General features: G+C 32.8%; 2 long non-coding RNA genes and 1 other non-coding gene across 4 annotated transcripts; all 3 read left to right on the top strand.

Annotated features, from left to right (window-relative positions):
• LOC110893796 lies at nucleotides 1-4782 on the top strand. Of its 2 annotated transcripts, none has more exons than XR_004874349.1 (5): nucleotides 1-1311; nucleotides 2563-2794; nucleotides 3648-3703; nucleotides 4287-4605; nucleotides 4670-4782. It is a non-coding gene; the product is annotated as an uncharacterized LOC110893796 (long non-coding RNA). The 2 variants fall into 2 exon arrangements; XR_002565961.2 differs by having other exon boundaries at nucleotides 7-1311; nucleotides 2563-2633.
• A 53-nt stretch (nucleotides 4783-4835) lies between these two features.
• On the top strand, nucleotides 4836-6899 carry LOC118484754. The gene is made up of 3 exons (XR_004874348.1): nucleotides 4836-4920; nucleotides 6246-6289; nucleotides 6661-6899. It is a non-coding gene; the product is annotated as an uncharacterized LOC118484754 (long non-coding RNA).
• A 3833-nt stretch (nucleotides 6900-10732) lies between these two features.
• Nucleotides 10733-10805, top strand: TRNAA-AGC. The gene has a single exon. It is a non-coding gene; the product is annotated as a tRNA-Ala (tRNA).
• Nucleotides 10806-19524: the final 8719 nt, after the last annotated feature.

The raw sequence follows: 19524 nt of genomic DNA, 5'->3' as shown, positions 1-19524 counted from the left end.
AAGATGCTGGGATGAATGTGGCTACTTTTTGTCTCTGAAAGATGAAGAGATTTTTAGTGATTTAAGTAAGAAATAAATTTTTATTTAAAAAGAAAGAAAAATGACACTTACGGCTTGATCGAGAAAGATAACCAATAATTTGTTTTCACCAGCGATAGACAAAACAAAGTCGACCCAAACGAATGTAACGGTATACCAAACTCCGTATTGTGTGAGAGATGAAAAATAGTCAACAATGGAATGCACATCCATTATCAATTAGACCTACAACTTTAATGTTATATGACAAAAAACAAAAATTGAATGTGTTGTTATAATTGTAGTAGTTGAAGATATTGATTTGAAAATTTATAACTTATACGAATTCAAAATAAGGTTAACATATTATTTTATTATAAAAACATAATTTAATCCCTTTAAGAATATTATATTTATTGTGCCTTTGGGATGCTATACATAATTCAAATTAAGGTCAATTTATTATTGGGTAAGTTGAAAGTCGGGAGTGGTACGGTAAAAATCATTGTTATTGGTCAATTGGTGAAAGTTAAGATTATTTAAATCCAATATCCCTATAATGTATATCAAAATTCTCAGTCAATGTCACATGTTTGTGTAATTTTATTTTATAAGTAGGCCTTCAAAATTATAGGATATTATTAATAGGTCTCTATAACCTTACTAAATTCTAATATATTTGATTTTACCCAACTCGTTTTGTTGGACTCGGTTTTACCCGACATGTACTTAACCCCGGTTTTACCCGACATGTACTTTACTAAATTCTAATATATTTGATTTTACCCAACTCGTTTTGTTGGCACATAAAAAATGGAAATAGAAATAATAATAATTGGGCTCATAATCTCTAACCTAACAAAATGAGTTTGATTTACACTTGGCCCAACCCATTTATTCAACCTAAATATATAAGTGAGTGTGTTATAATAAAAACCCTAAAACCATAGAGACACATTCAGCAGCCGACATCATCTTTCAGCCCTCTGGTTTCTCTGTCCGATCATCGGCGACCGGTACCGGTTACGGCCGGCTACCGGCGTCCCGTGCTTGCTCGCATGTCGCCACACAACCCCAAGCTCCGTCTTCATCTTAACTCGCCGCACATACGCTGCCCTGTCCAGAGAGAGAGAGAGAGAGAGAGAGAGAGAGAGAGAGAGAGAGATCGGAGAACGGGAGAGATCGGAGATCGGAGCACATACGCGGCGACTTTAATTCCTTCCGACAAGTTCACCGGTAAAACATGGTGGTGTTCTTGATGAAATAATCCAATCATTGCAACATCAAGTTGAGGTAATTCTTGTTGTTAAGTTACTTGGAAGATCTTTTGTTTTCTCAATACCCTAATATCTAATCAAACGCCTATCACCATGCTAACCCTTGAAAGTTTTTGTTTGTTGATTTTTTGAGAATTTGTAATATATGTATGTGTATATATTCTGTCTGTGTATATATGCATCGTGAAATAGTATGATTTGGGACATGGTCTATAAACATGTATATTAAAATGATACTAATATGATATAAGTTTTGGGTTCATGTACTTCTTGATAATCTGTAGAGTTAGATGGTTAATTCTTATTCAAATTAATTGTTTATCTGTGCTGCTAAAAGTTATAAAGTCTTGTATTTTCTTGATTTAAAGGATCTTGATCTCTGGTAATGTCAAAATGTGATGCATTTGACCTCAAAAGTCAAAGGGTATTTTGTTTTCTCAAAGGAAAGCAGGTTGCTTTTTGAGTTAAATTTAATTTTCACAATTTAAAGACTTTGTGTTGATGTTAAAAGTTTACTGATAATCTTGATCAGGGCCGTCTTCAAAAATTACGAAAGAATTTTTGGCCCTGTGCGTGATAAAAATTTTGGGACCTATTCATTAATCCATTATGTTTGTTTATTGATTTTGCCCAAGTCGTTAATCCATTACACACTAAAACAGTTGGTCTTTTGAATTTGATTGGTAAAAACAGTTGAGCTTTAACGTTTTTGGTTCATAAATATAGGCCCTTTAAGATTTTTCATTTAAAAACATACAAATTTTTTAAAATATGTACATAAAAAAAAACTTAAAATTTTTTTCGGGCCCTAGATCATGTTATTTATCTGTAAGGGCCTATTTTTTTTATAAATCAAACGATACCATCAAAAGATATAAACAAAAAACAAAAGATTGTTATTTTTTCTCATGTTTCCCTTACACTTCTCTCTACATGCAAATTAAGCTTGAACCAATGGTGAATACATGAATTTTGAATAAGGGGCAAGATATGGGTCGGTCAAAATAGGGTGAATATATGCGGACTCAAAGCGCTATTAAGCGTAAACCGAATGAAAAAAAAAGTATTGGGCCCCAAATTTTGGGGGCCCAGAGCGGTGGCACACTCTGCACACCCTCTGGGCCGGCCCTGATCTTGATGACCTCAAAAGTCAAAGGGTAGGTCTATTCGCTCAACATAACCTTGATTGCGTTGAGGGGTGTTCTCTCTACTTTACACCATGATTTAGCACTCTATTGTTTAATGAAGTTACTTTCGTGTTTGCCAGGTTTAATTTGGCCGGTCTGACATCAAAGGTCAAGGGTTTGAATGTTCATGTCTTCTCTCAACATAAACTTTGTGAGTATTCTTTTTCAGTTTTATATCATGTTTTGCACCTGTAGGTTTAGTGTAATTTCCCAATTGCCCTTTATATATTATCCTTACATGAATATAGGCAACAACACCTGAGTACAAGGCGTACCGAGAAAGTCATGAGTAATAGTGCCACATTTGTAGAGGTGCGATATAATTAAACCACATCTAATGTCTGGAAAACTTCGTGTCGATTTATTCAAATTTAAGAACCGTCATAAGAACACATCTTTATTTAGTTTATCAAGTTATTAAGCTATTCATTCAACAATATTCCGGTTTAGGATAAAAATATATTTTACTTATATACTTCATTTTCTCTATTAAAAATACTTATATTTTTTTAAAGGATTAAAAATACTTATATACTTCATGTTCTTTATTAAAAATATATCATCCACCTGTAGTAAATGAGTTGGGGGAAAAAGGTTAAATCATCATAATTAAAATTAGCCTAAATAAATAAGTCAAACTCAATCAATCAAGAATAACAAAAGATCATCTAAAAAGTTATCTAGATTTAAATCTATTAGACCTGGAGTGGAGATCATGGGCTCTAAAAAGTAGGAGATCATGGGCACAAAATGTGGAGCAACCCATCAGGTCAGAAAACTGCAAAGGTTTAACCATTTATCATGTTATGTTGATATTATTAATTTGATGTTAAAACTATTAGTAATAAAAGTTTGATTTAATAGTTTACCTCTATATTAGATAATTTAATATAAATTAGCTTTGTGTACACTTAATATAAATTAGCTTTTATTTGTAATGTTGTTCAAAAGTGGCTGGCTATATTTCAGTTTTATGTTACCTAAAAAATGGCCATATTTCAGCAAATCAGTTTTTTTTTTTCAGTTAGATTAAATTTAAATTCAAAAGTGGCTGACTATATTTAAGAATGCTTTGAACTTGATAAGCAAATAAGAATGCTTTGTAGATGAAGAACATGCCATTTTTTGGGTAACATAAAATTGAAAAAAAACTGATTTGCTGTAGATGAAGACTCGAGATCTTTTGGACAATTTGGTCCTTTGAAGGGCAGTTACTCGCAGGTGAGTACCTCATAAATGTTGATGTCACTCCTTAATTGCATGATAATAAATAATAATAATAAATATTAATAATAATAAAAAAATGTAATAAAATAATAAATAATAATAATAATAATAAATTTTAATATTTTAATAATAATAATAAATAACAATACTAATAATAAAAAATAAAAATAATAATAATAAATAATAATAATAATAATTAAATAATAATAATACTACTACTACTAATAATAATAATAATAATAATAATAATAATAATATTATTATTATGATAGTTAGTGTTTTATGATAATAATATAAAACTAATAAGAATAATCATAAACATAAGAGTGAAAAAAAAACTGAATTGCTGAAAAATAGCTTCCACATATTTTGTGACTTTGAAAAACCATCCACATTTATGAGTTGTTTTCTTAAAAAAAAAAATTTACATTCAAGCCTGATTAATAACAATTTTCTTTTAAAAATAAAGTATTTCCAATATTTACTTTTAAAATGTTATATGTAGGGTAAAAAATGAGTTAAGGTGTTTAAAACCGAACTTTTGTATTTTACTCACAAATAATTTGTCTTTACACAGAGAATAGCTACATAGTGCGAGAGGGAGATCCGGTAGATGAGATGCTGTTTATAATGCGCGGAGACTTGCTAACTGTGACTACAAATGGTGGAAGAAGGGGCTTCTTTAACTCTAGTAACCTCAAGGCAGGTGACTTTTGTGGAGATGAGCTACTCACATGGGCTTTGGATCCAAACCTGTCTTCGACTCTCCCCCTCTCAACGACAACTGTGAGAGTGATTACAGATGTCGAAGCGTTTTCACTTAAAGCTAATGACCTCAAGATTGTAGCCTACCAGTTCAGGAGACTACACAGCAAGCGCTTCCAGCATACGTTTCGGTAATCTTTCTTTACTTAACTTATCATATTTATATACAATCTAAGAGAATGTTAAACTTGTCAGGTACTACTCGCAACATTGGAGGACATGGGGAGCTTGTTTTATACAGGCTGCTTGGCGTAGACATCGTGGGAGGCAGAAGTCCAGGATGCAGTAGCACACACTGCCACCGGTACCTCCCCATGTCTTGGTGCAGCCATCTATGCCTCCAGGTTTGCTGCCAATATATTACACAACTTGAGGGGGACCAACCATTCACTTACTCCTAAATTATTGCCACTGCCACTCAAGCCAGTGGATCCCGATTTTAGCAGGTAGTCTTTTTGAGTCTGTACATTCAGCAAGGCCGGTGCTTTTATATTTTGGGTCTGTCAATATAGAAGGACAATTATACGCTATCGATCTATTGGATTTTATTAGTCGTGGCAAAATAATAAAAAAAATAATAATAATAATAATAATATATAATAAATATTAATAATAATAATAAATTTTAATAATAATAATAATAATAAAAATAATAATAATAAATAATAATAAAAAATAATAGTTAAATAATAATAATAATAATAATAATAATAATAACAATTTTTTTAATAATAACAATAAAAAAATAATAAAAATAATAATAATAAATAATAAAAAAAGAATTAGTGGTGGCAAAATAATAATAATAATAATAATAATATATAATAAATAATAATAATAAATAATAAATAATAATAATAAATAATAATAATAATAATAATAATAAATTGTAATAATAATAAAAAATAATAATAAAAATAGTAATAATAATAAAAAATAATAATAAAAATAGTAATAATAAATAATAATAAAAAAATAGTTAAAAATAATAATGATAAATGATAATAATAATAATAATTTTTTTTAATAATAATAATAATAATAAAATAATAAAATAATAAAAATAATAATAGTAATAATAGGAATAATAATTATAATAAAAGGTATATTGTAATGACTGTTTTGTTAAAACACTTAATGAATGCCACCCTTAACGAATGCCACCCTCAATACGATTCTAAATTAATGAATGCCACCCTCAATACCATTCTAAATTGTAATAATAATAAAAAATAATAATAAAAATAGTAATAATAAATAATAATAAAAAAAATAGTTAAAAGTAATAATGATAAATAATAATAATAATAATAATAATAATAATAAATTTTTTTTAATAATAATAATAATAATAATAATAAATTTTTTTAATAATAATAATAATAAAATAATAATAGTAATAATAGGAAAATAAGAAAGTCTTGGGGTTAAATTGAAAAGTTGGAAAACTTTAGGTTAAAACTAAAAATGTCAAAAGGTTTAAAATGAGAAACATAAAAACCTTTGGGTTAAAACTTAAAAAAAACAACTTTTTTTTTGAAAAACACTCAATACACATCTTACAACCATCAAAGCAACAAAAATTTGGAAATTTATAGTTTGGAAATAGATACCTCATCACAAGCTGCTCCATGTTTTTTTATTGTTTTCTGCTCATCATCCAAATTAGCAAGTCCCATTTCCTGAAATAAGAAATCAATGAAAATTGATGATCATGAACATATCAAGAGTTATAAGTTTATATTAACGGTATTAACCTGATTACATGCAGGTCCATTATGAAACAACGTTTTCTGCTGCTCATCATCCAGAATGGTAAGTTTCATTTCCTAAAATAAAAAATCAATCAAAATTGTTGATGATAGAAATATCTAAGTTTATATTAAGAGTATCAAATAAAAATAAAAACCTGATAACATTCTGGTCCACTTTTTATGAACGGATTCTTGACGGTGATCTCCTAAAACAACAAAATCAATACAAAAGTTTAGTGTATGTATAGTGACAGTAGCAGGTTTGTAAACAAATGGTTTTACTAACCTTTGCTGTAGTGGCCGATAAAGATGGTAAGGGAGATTGATTTTCATTGGTAGAACACTTTTGGTCGCCTAGTTCGAGTTCAGTTATGCTTTGCTTCATTTTTTTTTGCTGAAATGCTTGATCGAATATGTTTGAACTTGTTACAGGCAGGTGCATTATATAGCACAAGATCATGGGCCTAAATTTCTGGAGGAAACTTGCAAGAGGAGTGGAGATCATGGGCCTAAATTTCTGGAACAAAACCACCTGCAGAAAACTGCAAATAACCTCCATTAGAGTGGTTATTTTTGGGAGTTTAAAGGGCTGAGATTTAATCTCAGCATGATCCGACGGTCAAGATGGATTTCAAAGTTAACTCCCACTTAATGGGTTCCATATATATATATAATTAGTAGTAAACTACATACTTAACAACTTATAATTATCTACAACTTAACCCGCCAATCTTGTGAACCAAGTTATTCTGATCCTTAATTTAACCCAACCCACTTGTTAAATTAAACCAGCCCAACCCGCTTCAACTTAAGTGAGTCGGTAATTAACCCATCGGGCCAGCATGGCAAGAAACTAGATCACCACCAGACATACGAAAATTACGAATCATATTGAATTTACACCGTGAATTTCATTCTAACCAAGATAGAGACTGTCGTACGTTTAATCCAAATAGATAGCAAGAAACTAGATCACCATCAGCCATACGAAAATTACGAATCATATTGAATTTACACCGTAAATTTCATTCTAATCAAGATAGAGAATTAGAGACTGTCCTACATCTAATCCAAATAGAACGTTGATTTTTTTTCTTAGTTCTTTTTTGACAAACCTTCGTGTTATCGAAAAATTAATCATTCATGGTCTTCCATAAACGCTAGAACGATGTAAGAAACGATACTCGTACTACCATATAATTAGTGTAATCCAAATCACCCCATTGTTATAGTTTAGTCCCTAAATATGTTTGAAATGTGAGTTGAGCATCCTATGGTTGTCTTATATGGTATTTATGGTCCTTAGCAACCAACCATCGTAAGAAATGGGGTGGTGGCCCATGTGTGTCACATGGGGGTTGTGATTGAGTGGCGGCGTGATATGCGGGCCGAGTAAGAATGTTTGACTAAGGTCACCTCCACCATACCCGGTGGACATCTTTTATAAAAACTTGAAGATACTTTTGCCTTGTGATATACTATTTGAACTTAAGCTTCTCTAAGATTGTAGCTTCTAAAACATATTTTAAAATTTAAGGGAGAGTTTATAATATTTCATTTCAAATAAAAAAACCTATAATGTTAATCAATACAGAATCAAATCAAGGAAATAGTTAGGGTGAGGGATTTTTAGATAATGTTTGGTATTCTGAATGAAAGACATGATGAAATGGATAATTGTGAAGAAATGAAAAAAAATGTGTTTTATTGGTTGATGAAATGAAATCACCCACTACACAAGTAATCTCATTCCTTTGAAACAAACGAAAAGGAAACGAAAGATGAAACCTAAATCATGGATCAACTAAGCCCTCTCGGGGACTTTCTTAACAATAAGAAAGAAGAACCTCATGTAAATACCATGGAATAAGGTTTGATCCTATTCATGGAGATTCCATAAATATCCCGGTATAGCAGTAAAAGCAAGACGTGTAGGTGGATCGACTCATCAAGTTCCCATTGAAATAGGATCCACACAAGGAAAAGCACTTGCCATTCGTTGGTTATTAGCGGCATCCCGAAAACGTCCGGGTCGAAATATGGCTTTCAAATTAAGTAAGGGAAGTAGGGGTGGTCACTAGTGATGAAATTCCATCACTCGCAAACATCCAATCATGTTCCGCCATGTCAGCAACCACTATTCTATCATTCACAAGCATTCTTTAGTGGCGGTGGTCATCACTAGTGATGGGATTCCAATGTACAAGTATTAATACACAATGTACAAGTCATACACATACATTCAACAAACTTCAATGCGTGATATTATCAACGCGTTAAAGTTTCACGAGTGATGGGAATAGGTGGCGGCGGTGTTAGTGATAGTTTCACGAGTGATGGATGGTCCATCACGGACCACCCCCACTCCCCTAATACATCCTAAATTTCATTATATCCACTTCCTTTGTTTTTTTTTCCATTTCATTCATTTTGTCACTCTCTATCACCATCACCATCACCACCACCCTCCACGACCACCAACCATCACTCACCACGACCACTATCACCCCCACCACCCACTGCCACCAACCATCGCCATCGTCACCCACCCCCACCCACCCCTAATGGTTGGTTCGATCATGGAGAGTTACTAGATCATGGATATGTTAAAAAATTCAAACTTTGATTTGAATTAAACTTGCATGGATTTATAGATGTTTTAATAATTATTTTTAATTAGATATAAATAAATATGGTGAAAAGGTCTAAATTATCCCTAAACTAATTTTTTTATTAAGGGACACTTGTCAATTATGTGTTGGTTCTTACGGTTCTTACAAACATAAGTGTTTGTATTTGATTCCATTCCTATATAAATATTGGTAACATACAAAGAGTTAACTTTTTTAAGGAAGGAAACTTTATGATATACAGAAACGGACCAATAAGGCTGTAAAACCTAACAAATACAAAACAAAAGTAAAATAAAACAAAACAAATGATACGAACTCAAACAATTACGTCTCATATTAAAATCACACCAACGCTCCTAATTCAAGTTTTGAAACTTGTATCTTGCCTTCATAAAAAATGTGTTCTTTTTTATTTCTTCCACCGTTCTTGAGACTTGTATGAAATTGTTATTGAATCCTTTCTTGTTTCTCGCCTTCCAAATATACCACATGGCTGATAACAATATTGCACCAATTGTGTTCTTCAATCCTTTGAGCCTACGATTAAGCTATAGTTGGGATACCACCTAAAAAGGTATATTTACCATATGAGTCATATCTTGACAAAACAATATTGCCGTATATATTTAAACGAAGACGCGGTAAGGCTAAAAGAAGGAGAATGGGGGACTCTGAAGCTAGGCCGATAAATGAAGCAAATGAGCACAAACAGACTATGTTCATGTTTGTTTGTTTAATTTTAATGGCACAAACAATCAAACATTAATCACGAATGAGGTTTTCTTGTTTGTGTTTGTGTTTATGTTCGCTTATGTTTGTTCACTAAAAGTATGAACGAGCGCTTCTCATACTTAATCAAATACAAACGGGACACATTTTCCTGTTCGTTTGTTTACCTAAATAAACATATGAACATAACTAAGTGAACACCAATTACAGTAAACGTGAACACCAATTTGTCGGGCCTAAAAACTAATAAAACCATACTAAAGTAAACGTTCATCTACGCTCACGACCACAAATGAACGAACGAGACACATTTTCCCGTTCGTTTGTTTAACTAAATGAACACACATATTTTATTCACCATCGTTTGTTGATAAAAGAAACAAACTTCTCGTCGAGCGGTTCATTAAACAGTCATGTAGTTTACACTTTACACGACTATTTAAAGTTGTTTTAATCTTTTAGCCAATATTTTTAAAACCAGATTGGTGATCAAACCGTAGTCATACTTGTCCGCTAGTTGAACCGATATCTTAAAGCAGATTACATTATAGTTAGTTGAATAAATAAATAATATATAAGATAAATAGAAATTTTTTTTTTTAAGAAAAAATAGAAGATCTTGTCCGAAAGGAAAAAACTTGAAAAAAAAAACTGGGCTTCAAGAGCTTGTTTTGTCTAAAGGGCAAAGGCCCATGTTTTCTTTTCTTTTTTTTTAATCTGATAAAGGCCCATGTTTTTTTGTGAATAACCAACCACTATCTTTTTCCTCTTACCATTCGGAAAGACTTGTATGAGAAAGCAAAGAGAAAATGAACAAAAGAAAGAAGCTGTCTATGATCTCATCAACCTCTGCTTCGGTCAGCCGCCTCGCACCATAACCGGCCGTTTCGAAAAGCATTGCTTTAAGTTTGAGTTGGATTAAAAATTTAAAATGTTGTTTATGTTTGTGTATTCTATGATCCTAAAGTATACATTATTTTTGAAATTTCGGTTGATTGTGGATGATGGATGATGACATGGTAATCTAAAAAAAATTATAAGATCACAATGGTGAACGATAAAATGGGCCATTCAATTTTAATGAATCGTATACTTATAGAAATATTGTAGTAATGTGATAAAGTTATGTAGATAAACCAAAAGGGGATGTAGCTCAGATGGTAGAGCGCTCGCTTAGCATGCGAGAGGTACGGGGATCGATACCCCGCATCTCCATTTTTTTGAAGACCTTCAACAATCAGCTAGATAATCATTAACCATTGAGAGGCTACAACACTATGTGAGCAACTACTGGATCATGGCAGGAAGGTTTTGAATACATGACACTTGTGGAAGAAAACCTCAATGCTGTTGAAGCCAATGTAATCAGTCAAAAGGCGTCTGAAACGTTATGGCAAGAAGTTGATGTCTGTCGCAAATGGTTAGGAGACGAATTGGATAATATTGTTTCTCAAGTGAATATAGTTGCTTCCCAAGTGGATCCAACACTGCAGATCGTCCAATTGTTCTTGGAAAAGTCTAAAAACAAGATCAACGAAGGGGTGGGAAGTACAGATGATGATTCTAAATTCACGTCTTGTTGTGCGAACTCAATGTATCGTATTACTGAAACAATCATTAATGACAAGGAAAGCCACGAGAGATTATTTGATGAATTATCATCAAGGATCGCTGACATAATGGCTGCATGTCTCACCAACTTACCCCAAGTCATAGCAATGAAATGCCACACTAGTGTGATAGAGAAAAGGGAGGCATGTGTCGAAGCCTGCAGTCCGACTTTTTGGTGCGACTAAGGAGATAATCAACATGCTTCAAGATTACGATGTCCCGAGTGTGAATCCAGATGACTTGCCATTTATTGACAACTGGCGTGTTTATTTAAGTAATCCATGATTCCTTGAAAATCACATTCCTTCTTCAAGTAATGAAGTAAGTTCATTCATATTTGTCATAATTTACTCTCTAGATCTCAAGAAGACGAATGCCATTTAATGATATTCTATTTTATAGTGGTTGTAACTTGTAAACTAACACTTTGAGTTTGAACTGCAGCGTAAAGCAAGTATGATTTTCATGCGCAACACCTTTACTCGTCAAAGTAACCTGGTACGAGATCGAGATTGAATATGGTTTTTAATTTATGAGGTGAACTTATATATAAAGTTCTTGTTGAGGTTCTTATAATGTGTATCGTTTTCCTAGTTTACTTGTAAAATTTGTCAATGCGTGGTTTTCGGTGTGGTTTTAAGGAAAGTTTCTTATCGATTTGTTCTTGTTATAGCCCAAAAGCATATCATCATATCTACCTTGGTGTTTACAATTTACATTTGTTGGTAAATCTCAAGAAAATCATCAAGATTGTTGTAAATGTTCATCTTCATTTTATGTTGTAAATCATCAAGCTTAGTCCACAAAAAATGAGTATACACCATTCTCTTTCACTCGAATATGACCACTTACGCAAAAAAAATTGATTTCCATTAATAGCAAACAATAAGAGAAAGAGATGTAGCGAGAAAGAGACTGATATTTCATTGATAGAGTCATACATTGATTGAATCATGTCTACAAACGAATATAGATGCAACTCTTGACTATTAGCCATACGTTTGTTCAAATTAGCATGCTTAAGCCATTATTGTTTTAGTTTGTTACGAATACCCAAATATTTTTATAAACATTAATTATTGTTGCACATATTAAAAACGATATCATGAGTTTTTACATTATATTTGTATAGGGGAAGGTTCATTTGAGAATAAATTTAGTGTGAGAAGAAAAAGAAGAAAGTGCATATTAGTAAAATACTATTTCATTTTTAACTCATATAATTAATTATTAACTCTCTAATTAATTAGTCAATTAATCATTAATTATCCAACATATAATCTACAAAACCTACAAATATTAAAATTTTCCTACATATACCCTACACACTATAAAATTTTATCCTACACAGTCGAAATCTATCCTACACACCTCGAAAATATATCCTACACAACTAGTAATTTATTTTACGCTTTAAATTAACTTGTTTTTTTTTTTTTTAATTTGGAAAAAGTATATATTTTGAAAAGGAGTTACAAATTTAATTTAGTTAGTTATTAAAGGGGAAGAATACAAATTAATGATTTTTGCAAGTTTACTGTTAAAAGTTGTTACTTATTGTTCTTCATTCATTGGGCTTATGTATGTTGTTGTATTGGGCTCATGTGTTATCTGGTCTTATAAATGGGCTTGTGGTTATGTTTGTTAGTTGGTTATTATTGGGCTATCTTGTTTGTTAGCCTGGTTGTTACTGTAACAAATATCTTCAGGGTTCTAATTGTAACTTTGAGGGCTGTTTATCTTTCCGGAGCATACTTGAAGGGTTAAAGTGGAAATTGTGAAGTTTCAAGATATAAAAGGAGATCTGCTGATCATTATTGTACTTGTAACCATTTCATCTTGTTCTGCTAGGGTTTCAGTCTTCTACGAAGATTTGTATAAACAATCTCTCATCTGTATCTGAGAGATTGTTCTTGTTGGTTGTTGTACTGTTGTTGTTGATGATCATCAGTGGATGATCATCATCTGTATTTCTGTATTCTGTACTTTGTATCAGATCTTACTATTGTAAGATCTTCTGGGTATTTTGGGGGGAAATCTTTTTGGTTTGGGTTAATAAGATTTTGTCACCGTTTTTGTCGCTATTTCTTGTGGTTGATTGTGTTGTTATTTGTTTCATAAAATTTTACATGGTATCAGAGCTTTTGAGCTCTTGATCCGGTCTTATTTCCGCTGTGTTAGTCTGATTTGATTGTTGTTTTGTGTAGGTCTGCTTCAAGTTGCAGATCTGTGTCTGTGATTGTTTGATCTTCTGGATCTTGGGAGGTTGTGGATATTCAAACCCTAGCTAGGGTTTCTTGCTTCTTGTTGAAGAACTGTGTTGGTCTCTAAACCCTTGAAGGTTTAGGGCAAACTGACCAGTTGTGTTATTCTTTATATTGTGTTAAAACCTCAGATCTGTTCAGATCTGGTGGTTTTTTGGATTGCTTGCACCCACTGTGAGATCATTCTTCTCTTCTCTTTTTTGTTGTTGTTGTTGTTCTAGTTGAAGTCGGGGTAGTGAGGACCGGCACTTGATTGTTTTACTTGGTTTTCTCTATTGTTGTCCTGCTCTGCTTAGTTATTTGGCTCCTGTATTAAGACCTGTCCAGGCACTATAAGTGACGAACCTGGAATCTGGACACTGATACAGCTTCGCCTTAGGGTTTGTTGTATTCTTGTCTTGTTGTTGGTATATTTGTTGTTTGTGGTTATTTTTTCATTGATTGTTGATCATGACTGGTAAAGATGATAATGCTGGGTCTTCTCAGACTTTGATTAGCAAGTTGGATATAGGTGATCCATTGTTTTTACATCCTAGTGATACAAGTTCTTTAACTATTGTTGGTATAAAACTAAAAGGAACTGAAAACTATAGGGTGTGGTCTAGTGCTATGAAATTGGCTCTTGAAGCCAAAAATAAGTTTGGGTTTATAGATGGTAAATATAAAAAGAGTTCTGATGATGATGTTCTAAGTAGTCAGTGGGACAGATGTAATTCTGTTGTGCTAAGTTGGTTGTTAAATTCTGTTTCTGAGGAGTTATACTTAGGGCAAGTATTCTCTAAGTTAGCCTCAGAAGTCTGGATTGATCTAAAAGAAACTTATGACAAGGTTGATGGCTCTATAGTTTATGATTTATATAAAAAAATTAATTGTATTACTCAAAATGGGAGTTCAGTTTCTGAATATTATCATAGACTAAACACCATGTGGAAACAGTTTGATGCTGTGGTTCAGCTGCCCACATGTTCTTGCCAAGCTGCAAAAGATTATAATGATTTTTCAATGTTAATAAAATTGATGCAGTTTCTTATGGGTTTAGATGATATCTATCAACCTGTAAGGACTAATTTGTTGACTAGAGAGCCATTACCTACTGTCAAAGTTGCTTTTTCAGTTGTATCCAGAGAAGAGTCACATAGAAATTCTAGTGGAAGTTCAAAGAATCAAAATGTGTCATTTGTTTCTAAAACCAACCAGTCTTTTGAACAAAAAAGAAAAGAATATAAAGGTCCTAATCCTAATCTTAAATGTACACATTGTCATAAAATTGGACATACAGTTGATAGGTGTTTTGAGTTAGTTGGTTATCCTTCAGGGTTCAAAAAGAAACCTGGAAGTCAAACTGGTAAAAATTTTTCAAATTCTAAATCCAATGTGTCTTCTATGCCATCTATGTCTCCTTTTTCTCCAGAACAGGTTGCTAAATTGTTGAGTCTCCTAGGTGAAAAAACCAGTTCTGAGTCTCAACCTTCTAATATGGGAGGTGAGTCTAATTGTGTCTTTAATTCTTCAAATATGTTTATGTCTTGTTCCAGTCTAATAAACTTTGGTTTTGACTGTAATTGGATTTGTGACTCTGGTGCTAATCAACATATGGTTAAAACAGATAATGATATGTTTAATAGTATTGATGTTTCTGAATATGATCTAACTGTATCTCATCCTAATGGAACAAAAGCTAAAGTGTCTAAAATTGGTTGTATAAGACTGGCTGAAGATGTTGTTTTAAATGATGTGTTTTTTGTTCCTACATATAGTGTCAATCTACTATCTGTTTATAAATTGTCTAAAGATAATAATATAACTGTGGCGTTTAATGATAATAATTGTGTGCTTCAGGATTCGAAATCAGGGAAAATCCTGGTGACTGGTAAACAGGATAATGGTCTATACTTTGTTAGCAAAAATGGTAATTCAATAAATTTTTGTTTTAACAGTTTAAATAATAGCAATTTGTGGCATAGTAGGTTAGGTCATCCTGCTGATCAAGTCTTGTCAATTTTAAAAGATGATCTGGGTGTTGTTAATATTATGAAAAATTCTTGTGAAGTTTGTCATAGGGCAAAACAAGTTAGAGTCCCATTTCCTTTAAGTGAATATAAAACTAAACATATAGGTGATATTATTCATTTAGATGTTTGGGGACCATATAAGGTCACTAGTAGAGATGGTTTCAAATATTTCTTAACAGTTGTGGATGATTTCTCTCGTACTGTTTGGTGTTATTTACTTAAAAATAAAATGGAAGTGTTTGATAACATAGAAAGCTTTTATGAGTTAGTATTAACTCAGTTTAAAACTAAAATTAAGGTTTTCAGAAGTGATAATGGGACTGAGTTTGTTAATCATAAAATGGGAATTTTTTGTAAAACTAAAGGAATTTTTCATCAAACAACTTGTTCTTACACACCACAACAAAATAGTGTGGTTGAAAGAAAACATAGACATCTTTAAAATTTGGCAAGATCTCTGCTGTTTCAAAGTGGTGTTCCACTTAACTTCTGGTCTGATTGTGTGTTAACTGCTGTCTATCTTATTAACAGGTTACCATCTTCTGTGCTGTTAGGTAAAAGTCCCTATGAATTAATGTTTGGTTTTAAACCCTCACTTACACATCTTAGAGTGTTTGGTTGTTTGTGCTTTAGCACTATTTTAAATAATTCAGATAAATTGTCTTATAATGCTGAAAAGTGTATATTGATTGGATATTCTAATGTTAAAAAAGGTTACAAACTGTGGAGTTTAGATAATAAAAAAGAGTTTTATTCTAGAGATGTTAAGTTCTATGAAACAGTTTTTCCTTATAAGTCAAATAGTTTAACCAGTCAAGATGTTTGTTTAACTGAAAATTTAGACCATCTGAATTTTTTTGATAGTGTTGAGGCTTTAACAACTGAACCTTTAGTTCCCAATGATGAAGAGGGGAGTAATCAAACTCATGAGGTTACTGGTGAAGATCAGCAACCAATTCCCTCTACATCTGCCACTCCTAGTAGTGCTGACCAGCAGCATTCTGCAGAAGGAGTTGAAAGTAGTAGTAGTGAAGAATCTGGTAGGGCAGAGGACACTAGTAGTACCTCACATGATGAGTTTAACCCATCTGAGGGAATAAGTCCTTCAGTTAGAAGGTCTACTAGGAAAGTTGTTGTGCCTAAGAAGTTTGAGAATTTTGTGTTAAACAGTAAAGTAAAATACAGTTTAGATAAGGTTGTCACTTATGCTTGTTTGTCATCTGATAATATGGCCTTCACTGCTTCTTAAATAAGATTGTTGAGCCTTCATGTTATGAAGAGGCAGCTAGTGATCCCAGGTGGGTAGAAGCAATGAACAAAGAAATGGAAGCTTTGTTCAGAAATAACACTTGGATACTAGCTGATCTTCCAAAAGACAGAAAGGCTATTGGTTGTAAATGGGTCTATAGAGTTAAATATAAGTCAAGTGGTGAAGTAGAAAGGTTTAAAGCTAGGCTGGTTGCTAAGGGTTTTAATCAAAGAGAAGGTCTTGATTTGGGAGAGACTTTCTCTCCTGTTGTCAAAATGGTTACTATAAGAACTGTTGTTGCCTTAGCTGTACAGTTTGAATGGCCATTATATCAGTTAGATGTTGATAATGCTTTTTTGCATGGGTCTATAACTGAGGATGTTTATATGAAGTTACCTCAGGGTTATTATTCTAAAGATGAATCAAAAGTTTGTAAACTTGTCAAATCATTGTATGGCCTTAAACAGGCACCTAGAAAATGGAATGAAAGATTAACTAATGTTTTATTAAAATTTGGTTTTTTACAAAGCAAGTGTGATCATTCCTTGTTTATTTTGAACAAAATGGGAGTTACTGTGTTCTTACTTGTATATGTTGATGATATTGTTTTAACTGGGAATTCTGTTGTTGAGATTGAGAATATTAAAAAGGTTTTAAATGATACATTTAAAATTAAAGATCTAGGAATTTTAAAATATTTCCTAGGAATTGAAGTGTTATATAATAAAGATGAGGTTTACTTTAGTCAAAGAAAGTATTGTTTGGAACTTCTGAATGAGTTTGGTTATTTAGGGTGTAAGCCTGTTAATACTGTTGGATCAGTTATGTTTAAACATAATGGAAAACATGAATAATACCTGTTACAGCAGATAACCCAGCAGAGAATCCAGTCAGGGATGCAGCCATCGAGTTAGTCATGATTGTTAGGATGATCTGGTTCCTCCTTAGGGTGTAAGTTATGATGGTGATGAAACCGAAACTAGGGTGAGAATCGGTTATGGGGAGAGAGCCGAATTCTTTGATGTTATGAGGGTTGTGATTGTGTAATGTGTGTAACCCTTTAACTCTCTAATAAGCCCCTTATTTATACACCCAAGAGGAAACCCAATTAGTTAATAAGGGTAATATGGTCCATCAACAATTACCAACTAATTATTAATAGGTTAATAAATATATTTTGATCTAATATAATATAAATGATTATATAGGCTACAAGATTAAATATTACATTTATATATTTAATCTCACATTCTCCCACTTAGCCAAGTAATCATTTATCATGAGTATTAGGTAAGCCTGGCCAGGAGTTAACACTCATTTTAGCTTTAAACCAAGAACTATAGCAGAGAAATACAGCCGTTGAATCATCATTCGACTCAGGACCCCCATTAGTCATACTATAGCCTCAATTTAAAACCTAATAGTTACGATCAAAATATGTATAAGCCCTTTAGCGTCTGATTTGTATTTATATTTGTCTATATGTCATTACACCGGCAGAACATATGTTAGAGACATACAAAATCAAACTGAGGAAATTTTATTAATTAAAACATAAGCTAGTACAATATGCCATTAAACAAGGTCTTTAGTAAGTCCCATATTCGATACATGTTCTTCGAAAACTTTAGGTGGGAGACCTTTAGTCATCGGATCCGCTAGCATATCTTTAGTACTAATATACTCAATACAAAGATTATTTTCCTCAACTCGTTCACGTACGAACAAGTATTTTGTATCGAGATATAAACCAGCTCCAGTCGAACTGTTACTGTTCGAGAAACTAACGGCAGCTGAATTATCACAGTAAAGCTTCAATGGTCTAGAAATGGAATTAACGATTTTGAGTCCAGTGATCAGATTTCTAAGCAACATTCCATGACAGGTTGCGTTGTAAACAGCAATGTATTCTGCCATCATTGTGGAAGTTGTAGTTAACTGTTGTTTATGACTCTTCCATGAGATAGGTCCGCCTGCTAACATAAAGATGTAGCCCGAAGTGGATTTCTTGTCATCTTTGCATTTGGCAAAGTCAGAATCAGAATAACCTACCACTTCTAAGTGATCACTTCTTCTATAAGTCAGTTTATAGTCTTTCGTCCCTTGCAGATATCTGAGGACCTTCTTAGCTGCTTTCCAGTGATCTAGGCCAGGATTAGTCTGATAACGGCCTAGCATTCCAGCAATATAAGCGATATCTGGGCGAGTACAGACTTGAGCATACATCAGGCTCCCGACTAATGACGCGTAAGGTATCTGGCTCATTTGCTCCTTTTCAACCTCTGTTGTCGGACACTGGAATGAACCGAAAACATCTCCCTTAACTACTGGAGCGACGGAGGGTTTGCACTGTTGCATGTTGTAACGTGTAAGGACACGATCTATGTAAGTCTTTTGAGACAATCCTAAGATCCCTTTGTGTCTATCTCGGTGAATTTCGATGCCAATGACGTAAGAAGCATCTCCGAGATCCTTCATGTCGAAGTTATGCGAGAGTAACCGCTTCGACTCATGCAACATGTCTAAACTATTACTTGCCAATAGAATGTCATCTACGTAAAGGACAAGTATAGTAAAGTTACTCCCACTCATCTTGAGGTAGGTGCATTGATCCACTTGATTCTTCATAAAACCTTGCCTCTTCATGACTTCATCAAACTTGAGATACCATTGACGTGATGCTTGTTTTAACCCATAAATGGATTTCTTCAACTTACAGACTAGATGCTCCTGACCTTCAGGTTTAAAGCCTTCAGGTTGTTTCATGTAAACATCTTCGTCTAAGTCTCCGTTAAGGA

This window comes from Helianthus annuus, chromosome 12 (assembly GCF_002127325.2).
Source record: "Helianthus annuus cultivar XRQ/B chromosome 12, HanXRQr2.0-SUNRISE, whole genome shotgun sequence".
NCBI classification, from domain to species: domain Eukaryota; kingdom Viridiplantae; phylum Streptophyta; class Magnoliopsida; order Asterales; family Asteraceae; genus Helianthus; species Helianthus annuus.
The sequence above is the reverse complement of the archived record's forward strand: the minus strand, read 5'-3'. Positions and strand labels throughout refer to the sequence as shown.